Source organism: Felis catus, chromosome F1 (assembly GCF_018350175.1).
Source record: "Felis catus isolate Fca126 chromosome F1, F.catus_Fca126_mat1.0, whole genome shotgun sequence".
NCBI classification, from domain to species: domain Eukaryota; kingdom Metazoa; phylum Chordata; class Mammalia; order Carnivora; family Felidae; genus Felis; species Felis catus.
Window position 1 is genome coordinate 26,863,574 of NC_058384.1, and position 12,143 is coordinate 26,875,716.

At 44.9% G+C, this 12,143-nt stretch overlaps 1 protein-coding gene and 1 pseudogene across 8 annotated transcripts in view; one reads left to right on the top strand and one right to left on the bottom strand.

Annotated features, from left to right (window-relative positions):
* Positions 1 to 12,143, bottom strand: part of CACNA1E (calcium voltage-gated channel subunit alpha1 E) — a 654,182-nt gene that overhangs the window by 614,173 nt on the left and 27,866 nt on the right. For 6 of the 8 annotated variants that reach the window (XM_045048898.1, XM_045048896.1, XM_045048897.1 and 3 more), the window contains one exon: positions 7,251 to 7,337. The gene's annotated coding sequence lies outside the window, so the exon portion shown is untranslated. Of the gene's footprint in view, positions 1 to 259; positions 1,380 to 7,250; positions 7,418 to 12,143 lie in introns of those variants that run through there. The other 2 variants (XM_045048892.1, XM_045048899.1) reach the window with 2 other exon arrangements.
* On the top strand, positions 6,801 to 6,901 carry LOC111558439 (annotated as a pseudogene).

Below are 12,143 nucleotides of genomic sequence, written 5' to 3' on the forward strand. Positions count from 1 at the left end.
CACAGAGAAAGGCTCAATAATTAAAAGCTATGGACAGTTGTATCTTCAGATAAATAAAAGGCAAGGTTTGGGCATCTGATGTCCTCAAGCTTTAGGTCCCCCTCATCTGCCCTCTCTGCCACAGCCCAGGACTGACACCCCTGCATCTTCCTCTTCCCAAACCCACTCTTGGGGTCCGCAGCCAAACCCCACCCAGCAGTGGGGCGGAGGTCCAGCTGGGCTCTTCCCCCGCTGCCCAACTCCCCGGAAGTAAGCATACCCTGGCCGTGGAGAGAAAGAGACCCTTCTGAATTCTCATGCAGCTCCAGGATGCCCCCAAAACAGAGCATCGCAATTAGAAGAATGTCTCTAAAAAAGATAATATCCCTGGCATTGGCTTCCTCAGGTTGCCATAACTAAGTGCCACAGCCTGGGTGGCTTAAAGCAACAGAAATTTGTTCTCTCACAGTTCCGGAGGCCGGACGTCTGAAATCAGGGTGCTGGCAGGGTCATACTCCCTCTGAGTTCTCTAGGGGAGGATCTTCCCCTGCCTCTTCCTAGCTGTGAGGGGTTTCCAGCAATCCTCGGCATCCCTCTCTTACAAGGACACCAATCATATTGCACCAAGAGTGCTCCCTACTCTAGTATGACCTTATCTGAACTAAATTACATCTGCAGTGACTTTATTTCCAAATAAGGTCACATTCTGAGGTGCTGGAAAATTAGGCCTTCAATATATCTTTCGGGTGCCACAATTCAACTCATAACCTTAGAGACAGTAATGGGATACACATCCTTGATCTCACTAAAGTGTAAATGACTGATGAGGTAGGAGGTGGGCAGGGAACCGCCCTGCAAAAGAAGAGGGGAGAGGACCATGCGTATGCCATGCACAGACAGGTGGTTCCACTAATGAGAAGTGGGGTAAGAGGACCAAGGCTGGAGCCACAAAGACTGGTTTCTTTGTCTTTCCCCTGATTTAGCTGAGGGACTACAGTTTAGCAGGTGCAGCTGCCAAACAGATAAAGGGGGTATCTCGGGCCTCCTAGAGAGATCCTTTTAACACTCAGACCAGTTCACTCCTCCTCTCAAAATCCTCCCAGGGCTCCCTTGGCAAGTGGCCTAAAGTCCACGAGGCCCCACGCCATCCACCCTCTGCCTCCACACACACTCACCTCCTATCACTGCCCCACCACTCAGCCCACGCCAGCCTCCCTGGGCTCCTTGCTGTCCTGGAAAGTGTCCTGCCCCAAGCCTGTGTCCTGCTATTCTTCCTGCCTGGAATGTTCTACTTCCTTCAGAGATCTCTGTGGCCCAAACTGTATCTTCTCAGGCCTTCCCTGACCACCTCATCCCTTCCCCAGCACTTCCCTCGCCCTCACCTTGCTAATTGTCTCCCCAGCACTTACCAACCTCTGATATACAGGTACTTGCCTCTTGTCTGCCGGTCTTCGTCCACTGGACTGTGAACACCACGAGGGCAGGAACCTTGTGTTGTGTTTTCACTGCTGCATCCCAGGCCCCCAGAGCCGCCTCATGTACTAGGTGTTCAGTACATTCGCATCAGATGAAGGAAGCTGCTTCTGCCCCACCATGTGCTTCGAGAACCTTGCAGCTACTTGGGGGCCCACCTGAATCCTCCAGCCTAATCTCCCCATCTCAAGATTCTTAACTAAATGCCATCTGTAAAGTCTCCTTTGCCATGTGCGGTAACCTTCACAGGTTCCGGGGGTTAGGACGTGGGCGTTTTGGGGGACCATTATTCAGCCTACCGCAGGCAGGAAGGGCAGACCTGCTCCTCAGCCCTTTTGCATTGACATCTGTCCGCTGCTGGGTCTGTAATAGAGGCCTCCTACCCACCCTCCTGAGCCTCTCCCCAACCCCAGCTTCAGGGACTCCTGACCAAGTGGTACCCCTTCACCCCAGGCTTTCCCACAGCCCCAGGTAGCTGCAGGCCCTGGCTTACACCTGCTTCTTCCTGCTAAGGCTGAACCAAGCTGGGCAGGCTTAGAACCATTGTCACAGCAGCCAGGACAGTGCCACGTCCTTCAGCTTGTTTCAGGGGGAATGTGGAGGCAAGAGAGGGATGCAGGGGTATAGATGGGTGTCCCTAGGCCTCTTCTGTACTTTTCCTTCTCATCTTTCACCCCCTGCTTCTTCTCTCACGCTGGACACACTCTGATTTTCTTCTCTTATTTTCTATCCTCCTCCACCTCAGCTAGCAACACCCAGTGGCAGTGAGCACTTTCCACACTCAGTGCACAAAGGAGAGGAAGTTCGCTGAGCCTTTGCTACTTCTCTCCCTCGTGCACATACACACACGTGCACACACACAGAGGAATCATATGCTGAGTCATATTCTGAACAATGTTTGCCAGCAAAAGAGGCCGAGGTCATGGACCCCACCCAGCCCAGCCCTGTGTGATAAGAGCTACAGAGTCAGAAGGGCCAGCCCCCAATGCCATCATCATCCCTGACTGGCCGTGAGACCCGACCTGCAGACACTCAATGTTCTCATGTATAAAATGAGGATAATATCCCAAATGGAATGGCTTCCCCAATTTGTGGTCCCCAGAATCTTGGCATAACCTTACAAAATATTCTTGATGTAGAAGAATCTTTGTAACAACTGCACAAGGAAGAAACAGAGATCGTGGATGCAAGAATCTCTTTTAACTTTTAACACCTGTGACAATTTTGTGGCCATCCAAGAGTCATAATTGGTTTAGACAGGGGGGGACGCCATTAGCAAAGACTAATGAACTTCAGAGGAATTCTAGTTTGGCTAACTGGTTGAATCATTTATTCATCAAGAATTGGGATAGCTGGTAATAACCAAGTTCTGCTATGCAAGGGAAGAGACATTTAAATGTAAAACATGATATTAATGTAAATGTAAAAACAGGATCCCTTTCCTTGGGCTGTCTAGTAAGGGAGGTACACCTGTAAACAGGTCATTATAATGCAGTGTGATATGTGCTAACAGAACTCTGTGTACCAGGGGCTGGGGCAGAACAGTGGGGGAGTAGCCAGCTCTTCCCGGGGCTGTTGGGAAGGTTGCTCACCTCCCAAGCCAAGCTTGGAAGGTGAGGAGGCAATGGCAGGAGAACAAAAGGGTGAAGCGAAATGAAAGCAGCGGGGGCAATGCAGGCATGCCTCAAGCAGCAAGACAAATATCAAACCACCTAACCTTACACCTAAAGAAGCTAGAAAAAGAACAAAACCCAAAACCAGGAGAAAGAAGTAAATAAGACTAGAACAGAAATAAATGACACAGAAACTAAAAAAACCAATAGAACAGATCAGTGAAATCGGGATCTGTTTCTTTGAAAACATCAACAAGATCGATGAGAGAGAGAGAAAGAGAGAGGACCCAAATAAACAAAATTACTAATAAAAAAAGGAGAGATAACAACCAATACCATAGACATAAAACAATTGTAACAGAATTGTAACCTGCATGCCAACAAATTGAACAACTTACAAGAAATGTATAAGTTCCCAGAAACATATAACCTACCAAAACTAAAGCAGGAAGAAAAAGAAAATTTGAACAGACTAATCACCAGCAATGAAATTGAATCAGTAATCAAAAAAAACTCCCAACAAACAAAAGCCCAGGACCTGCTGGCCTCACAGGCAAATTCTATCAAACATTTAAAGAAGAGTTAATAACCATTCTTCTCAAACTATTCAAAAAAATACAAGAGGAAGGAAGATTTCCAAATTCATTCTGTGAGGTGAGTGTCAGCCTGATACCAAAAACAGATAAAGACACGTCACAAAAAAAGAGAACTACAGGCTAATATCTCTCGTGAATATAGATGCAAAAATCCTCAACAAAATATTAGCAAACTGAATCCAACAATATATTTTTAAAAACCATATACCACAATCAAGTGGGATTATTCCCAGGATGCAAGGGTGGTTTAGTATTCACAAAACAATCAACATGATAATGTCACATCAATAAGAGAAATGATAAAAACCGTATGATCATTTCAATAAATGCAGAAAAAGCACTCAACAAAGTACACCATCCATTCATGATAAAAACTCTCTGCAAAGTAGGTCTAGAGGGAACATACCTCAATGTAATAAAGGCCTTTTATGAAAAACCCACAGCCAACATCATACTCAATGGTGAAAAACTAAGAGCTTTTCCCCTAAGGTTAGGAAAAAGAAAGGATGTCCATTTTCACCACTTTTATTCAACATAGTACTGGAAGTCCTAGCCACAGCAATCGGACAACATTAAAAAAAAAAAAAAGAAAGAAAACATCCAAACTGGTAAGGAAGAAGTCAAATTCTCATTATTTGCAGATGACATATCATATATAAGAAACCCTAAAGGCTCCACCAAAAAACTACTAGAACTGATAAGTGAATTCAGCAAAGTCTCAGGATACAAATCAGTGTAGAGAAATCTGTTGCAGGTCTATACATGAATAATGAAGCAGCAGAAAGTGAAATTAAGAAAACAGTTCCATTTACAATTGTACCAAAAACGACAAAATACCTAGGAATAAACTTAACCAAAGAGGTGTCTGAAAACCACAAAACACTGATGAAAGAAACTCACTACGACTCAGAGAAATGGAAAGACATTCCATGTTCATAGATGCGAAGAACTAATATTGTTAAAATGTCCATACTGCCCAAAGCAATCTACAGATTTAATGTAATCCCTATCAAAATACCAATAGCATTTTTCACAGAACTAGAACAAATGATCCTAACATTTGTATAGAGCCACAAAAGACCTCGAAATAGCCAAAGCAATCTTGAAAACAAAACTGAAGGTATCACAATTCCAGATTTCAAGTTATATTACAAAGCAATAGTAATTAAAACAGTATGGTACTGGCATAAAAAAAGACAAATAGATCAAATGAATAGAACAGAAAACCCAGAAATAAACCCCACAATTATATAGTCAACTAATCTTTGGCAAATGAGGAATGAATATACAATGGGAAAAAGTCTCTTCAACAAATGGTGATGGGAAAACTGGACAGCTACATACAAAAGAATGAAACTGGACCACTTTCTTACACCATACACCAAAATAAACTCAAAATGGATCAAAGACCTAAATGTGATACCAAAACCATAAAAATCCTTGAAGAGTACATAGGCAGTAATTTCCCTGACATCAGCCAAAGCAACATTTTCTAGATATGTCTCCTGAGTCAAGGGAAATAAAAACAAAAATAAAGTATTGGGACTTCATCAAGACAAACAGCTTCTGTGCAGCAAAGGAAATAATCAACAAAACTAAAAGGCAACCCCCTGCTTGGGAGAGGATACTGGCATATTCAATAAAAGGTTAGTATCCAAAGCATACAAAGAACTGATACAACTCAACACCAAAAAAAGAACAAAACAAACAAATAATCCAATTAAAAAATGGGCAGAAGATATGAACAGACATTTCTCAAAAGAAGACATACAGATAGCCAACAGACACATGAAAAGATGTTCAACATCGTCGTAGACTCTGGGCCTGGAGTTCTCTCTTGTCCAGCAAGAGAGGGGAGGCAGGATTAAAATGCGAGAGAGGCTAATGTCCTGGAGGAGACAAGAGCCCTGAGTAAGCGTCCTTGCTCAGTTTTTATTAGGATCAGAAGGCTTACAAATGTGATGGACGTGCAGAAAGAGACAATGAAACCGTGAACATTAACTCATGTGGGTGGGAGAAAGGGGATTTTGAAGATATGGGGTGTTAGGGGTTTGGGTCAGTACAAAACAAAATCCAGACACCAAGGATATGGTTGTTTATGGAAGGCAGGAGGCACCTCATCTGTTTATCTTAGCTTGCCTAGGGGATAGACTTGATAGTGCCTGCTACCTCAGGGTCAACAAGGCACCTTTCTTTTGCTAATTAGCTCTGCTCTGGGCAACTTCTCCCTCCTGTGGTCTATAGCCGTTTACTTGTTTACCTATTTTGGTCCTTTCCTCCTGTGAAAGCAGCTTTCTGCTATTATACTAAGGGGCTGGAGGAGTGGGGAGGTGAGGGGTGCTTCTGCCCTGACGACCTAGATCTTGATAAACGATTCTTATGCTTTCATCCTGAGGCTTCCTATTCATTCCCTTGTGCCTTGTTAACTCAGGGAATTCCTAAGCTTATTCCCCACACATCACTGTCATCAGGAAAATGCAAATCAAAACTCCAATGAGATATCACCTCACACCTGACAGAATGGCTAAAATCAAAAACACAAGAAACAAGTGTTGGTGAGGATGTGGAAAAAAGGGAACACTCTTGCACTGTTGGTGGGAATGAAAGTTGGTGCAGCCGCTGTGGAACACAATATGGAGTTTCTTCAAAAAATTAAAAATAGAGCTACCCTATGATCCAGGAATCACACTACTGGGTGTTTACCCAAAAAACACAAACACACTAACTCAGAGGGATACCTGCACCCCTATGTTTACAGCAGCGTTGTTTCCAATAGCCAAACTATGGAAGTAGCCCAAGTGTCCACCAACTAAAGAATGGATAAAGATATGGTATATAGTCAATGGAATATTATTCGGCTATCAAAATAAATGAAATCTTGCCATTTGCAACAACATGGATGGAGCTAAAGAGTATAATGCTGAGTGAAGTCAGTCAGAGAAAGACAAATACCATATGATTTCACTCATACGTGGAATTTAAAAACCGAAATAAACAAGCAAAGGGGAAAAAAGCAAACCAGGAAACAGACTCTTAATAGAGAACACTCTGTTGGTTACCAGAGGGGAGATGGGGGCGGGGACTGGGGATGGGGATTAAAGAGTACACTTAACATGCTGAAAAAAATAAAATGAAATTAGTGCTCGCTTTGGCAGCCCATATACTAAAATTGGAACAATACAGAGAAGATTAGCCTGGCCCCGTACAATTCGTGCAAATTCGCGAAGCTTCCATATATTTGTGTCGTTCCCCCAGCAAACTGCTACCCTTTGCCGATTAACTCAGAGGAAACAATAGGAGTCAAAACACAACATGCCACACTGAATGATGAAATTGTGATATTTCGCTAGAAAGAAATTTTTTTAATGAAATTAAAAAAATAAAAAGAGTCTCAGGTAATGGATGGGCACACGGCATCAGAGGTCGGGGGAACCCACAGCATCCAGACCAAGCCTTGACCAGAGTCAGCCCCAGCTTTCACAACAGTGTTGCACACTGGAGCAGCCCCAGACCCCTCTCCATTCTCCACTCCTCGGACCCCCACCACAACCCACAGGGGCCACAGAAGGGGACTTTGGGGCTCTTTTACCTTGTTTTACCACACGCTGGTAAGGTCAGCATCGTCCTCTGAAGAACTTCCGCAGTGGGTGCAGCTTGTACGTCCCTCGTACTGCACCTGAAAGTACAACGCTACAGGTGTCTGACGTCCTACTGTAGTTCTGCCTTTACAAGCCAAATACAGACCGGAAAGCGAGGCTGAGGCGAGAAGAAAGTATCCTAAGTTCATAGCTATCCGATTATTAGCATAATTGCTCAGCACCTGGGCCTCAGGTTAATTGTGGGGGTGGGGCCTCACATAATGTAAGGAAAGCACATAATGAGACTAAAGACCAGTTCTGTCCGCACTTGCTGCCTGTGGGGTGACCTTGTATGGTCCCCTGAGGTCATTGAGCCTCAGTCCTGGGTTAACCCGCTGACCCGACCACCTCATGACACCCAGATGCAGTAACGCGCATGAAAGGATAGGACACCATAGAGATGTTTTATGTAAAAGAACAAGACAGAATAAAGAAAACAAAACAAAATCGTTTGTCAGGTGGTATATTAGCGTCCTAGGCCAGCATAACAAAGTACCGCAAACTGAACGACTTAAAACAACGGGCATTTATTGTCTCTGGTTCTAGAGTCTGGAAGGCTAAAATCAAGGTGTTGGCAGAGTCCTGCTCCCCCTGAAGGTGCTAGGGAAGGAACTGCCCCATGCCTTTCTCATCTTCTGGTGGCCTCAGGTATTCTTTGGCTTGTAACTACATCACCCCAAGGTTCCATGTTCACATGGCTCTTCCCTATGTCTTCACATTATTTTCCCTCCAGGTGTGTCCATTTCTAAAATGCACCTGGGGAGGCGTCTGGGTGACTCAGTTAAGCATTCCACCTTGATCTCAGCTCAGGTCTTGATCTCAGGGTTGTGAGTTCGAGCCCACGCCTAGCGTGGAGACAACTTTTAAAAAAGGTGGTGGGGGGGGTGCAGATAAAATGCACCTGGGATTTTGGTTTTATTCGAGTATGGTGAGCCAACAGATCAGGGGATGATTGCCATTGAAAACACGGTTTGTGGGGCACCTGGGTGGCTCAGTCGGTTGAGCGCCCAACTCTTGATTCTGGCTCAGGGTATGATCTCACATTTCGTGAGTTCAAGCCCCACATGGGGCTCTGCACTGACAACGAAGAGCCTGCTTGGGATTCAGTCTCTCCCTGTCTCTGCTCCTCCCCCACTTGTTCTCTCTCTCTCTCAAAATAGATAAAGAAGCTTTAAAAAAAGAGTACTCATTACGGTTTTCGTGGGAAGGGAGGAGGAAGGCAAGGTGAGCAAGCTGAGGAGGCTTAGGATTGGACAGTTAGAATAATTTCGGCAAGCTCTGGGCCGTGGGGATGGTCTCTAGATGGCTAGTACTTGGCCTCAAGGTGACTAGGAATATTCCCTCCTGGGATGTGAGAGCCGATGGAGGAGGTGAAGTGTGGGCTCTGGAATGCTTAGTTTGCAAGGCAGGTCTCTGTGTAAGTCCTTTGCTATCTCTGGGAATTGGCCAATCATGGGAGGGCAGCTTCACCCCAGTCACTGAAGCTTCAGATGTCAGAGCATCAAGAATCCAGAAAATAAGAAAATATAATTAATACACTCTGTGTCAGGGGCACCTGGGTGGCTCAGTCGGTTGAGCGTCCGATTTTGGCTCAGGTAATGATCTCGTGGTTCATGGGTTCAAGCCCCGCGTCGGGGTCTGTGCTGACAGCTCGGAGCCTGGAGCCTGCTTCGGATTCTATGTCTCCTTCTCTCTCTGCCCCTCCCTGGCTCATTCTCTCTCTCTCTCTCTCTCTCTCTCTCTCTCTCTCTCTCTCTCTCTCTCAAAAGTAAATAAGCATTAAAAAGAAAGTTTTAAATATACTCTGTGTCCAAATTTCCTTTTTTATAAGGGCAACAGTCATATTGAAGTAGGGCTCACCCTAATGACCTCAGTTTAACTTGGTTACCTCTGTGAAGACCCTATTTCCAAATAAGACCGCTTTCTGAGGTATTGGAGAGTTCAACATATCTTTTTTACAGGACTTAATTCAACCATACAGACGAGGAACAGTAAGCTTTTTCAGTAAAGGGGCTGATAGTGAATGTTTTAGGCTAGGGGGCCATAATTCCTCTGTCACAACTATTCAGTCGCTGTTGTAGTGGGAAAGCAGCCAAAGACAATATGTAAATAAATGAGCATGGTTGTGTTGCAATAAAACTTTGTTTACAGAAACAGGCAGTGAGCCATACATGGCTCACAGGCCATACTCTACCAACCCCTTGATAGAGACAAATTTTCAAAACAAGAAAAAATGAGTGTAGATAGCCTTTCTGAGAGAGGGGATTCAGCCAGAGAAACAGAGGTCAGGAGCAAAATTTGAGTCCCCAGAAGTATTAGGGGTGAAGTCAAGGCAGGTCTAAGCCCAGGGTCTAGGCTCAGGCACGTGTGTTCAAAATGAGAGAAGACAGAGCAGGCTGGACCCCTCACAGGTGCTAGGCACTGATCCTACAGAAAGACTGAATGGCTTTGCCAAGATTCAGGGGTAGTGGAGGCCGGAAAACAAACACAGGTGATCTCACTGAGGCGGAGTTTGTAATCACGAACTTACACACCTCCCAGGCCGGGGGTCTGACTCCGGAAGACAAGACTATGGGGGCTGGGCATCTCGAGGGCCAGAGAGCCTGGACAGAGATTGTGGAGAGCAGAAACAGAGTCCATAATGTCAGGCTCGCCACTGAAACTTGTTTGGGGAAGGGGCTTTAGAAATACCCTCCCCACAAAAGCAGCCAAAGATGGGGCACCTGTACTGAGTTCACAAAGGCTCTCTGAATTGTGTTAAACAGCAATTAATAAGTAAACACTCAGGGTTGCAAAAAAATATAAACAGAAAGGTCAGGATACTAAAGGCAAGTCACTAATTGTGCTTGTTTAGCAGTATCATAAAACTTTACCCTCATTGGCCTGTCATCCTCACACCTCATTGAAAATCCATTAAAACAATGGCTGGGCCATTAACCCTGACTTGCAGGAAAAAGCTTCCCTTGGGCACAGTTTTTGACTAGGGTCCTTTCATTAATACTTCGTGTAATTGCTCGCTTGCTAGCTGGATAATTGTGATTACACACCGCTATTTAAATACTTAAATACGGAGGGCGAGCACCAGAGACTCTATCTTTTCTTTGCATCTTTTTAATAAATACAAGTGCAATCACCCCCCCCTCAGGCAAGATAATATATTAAAAGTTGAATTTTCAAAACAGACAAAAGTCTGATGGCTCCATTTACAAAAGAATTTGCCATAGGATTTCCTAAATAGTGAGCTCCCAGAGCAATCAAAACTGTTTGATTTACAAAATTTCAGTTTGCTAGGGTTATTTTCCATCTTACAACCTGAGCACAAAGGTTATATGTCAGAAAGAAACATGACTGCTAGTAAGCACCCTGGTGACTGCTACACGAGAGAGCTAAAGGCTTGCATTTATAAGCAAGGTGGCCAGAAGGCATATTTTTAAGGGCACCTTGAAGATCAGCCTCAAAGCCCGGGATAGGGCTGTTGACCTGCCCAGACATGCAAGGCAGATAGGGGAGCCACGGGGGTCACCAGTCAGAGAAGAGCAGGTGGAGAGGCCAGACTGCAATCTGGAGCTACTACAGATAGACCTGCCTCCCGTGTGTACAGAGGAGAAAGCCCTGGTTACCGCCATTCCCTAGCCGTACACAATGAGACAAACCTACCCAGCACCCCTTCAGACACGGCCTGATGTAAAGCTCGGGGGAACATTAAAGACTTTGCCGATAAAACAGTGGCTTCTCTTTCAGGATTCCATCGGCTTCCATGGCTCTGCATTAAAAACCAACCACATGAAATTGCAATATGCCATCTTGCAGGTGTGTGGCAACAAAGTCTGTAAGCTCAGTTGAGTAGTAACTTGTGACTAAGGATTGCTAAGAAATGGGTTTTGCTAACGATTACTCTTTGAGTTGTGGTTTTTAGAGTAAATCCACGGCTACCCCCTCTATTGGCTGCACGCTCGCTCGCTTGCATTTCCTGATGCTTCTGTGAGGCAGACAGAAAGGTGCAGCAATGACGTGGTGAGCCGTGGCCAGTAGTCTCCCCACACAAGCGTAGTTCCATTTGTGGCCATCAGTTGTCTAAGCCAGAAGAAAAAGCCACCTGGCCTGCTGGCTCCCAGGATTTAATGCACACACACCACCAGTAAAATGTGCACATGAAGCGTGGGGCGCTGGAGAGAATTGCAAATGTTTTATTTGCAAAATAAGAACACTTGATCAATAATCTGTCATCTGCTAAGGCCAACATCTTAACACCGACAAAGTCCGAAGGAGAATCTCCATGCATTCCCTCCCACAAGACAGGCATTACATTCACCTTATATATTAAAATATATGATTCACATTTTTCTCATTTTGCTGCAGATTGGTGAAAATGTTCCTTGGGAAACTACAAACATCAGTGCAATAACAGGGACAGACAGAGTGACAGAGTTTGGAAACCATTCCCCAGACCTTTGCTGTCCAATTCAGTGGCCACTAGTCACATGGGGCTATCGAGCACCTGCATTGTGGCTGGTCTGAACTGAGGTGGGATGTCATTGTAAAATTCACACCAGATTTCAAAAACATAGTACAAAGAAATGTATGTCTTTTTATATTGATTACATGTTGAAATGATCATTGATGGGGTTTCAGAGCGGTGGGGGTCTAGAGCTGACAGCCAAGAGAGAATTCTTGAGACATCTTTGGGGCCAAAAGGTGATTTTACTAAACCATGGGTAGGGACAGGACCCATGGGCCGAAAGAGCTGCACTAGGGTTGTGAAGAGTGCCTGGTTATATACTATGGAGCTGGGGGGAGGTAAAGGCAAAAGAGAGGCCTCCAGAAGGACTTTCATATGCTAAAGA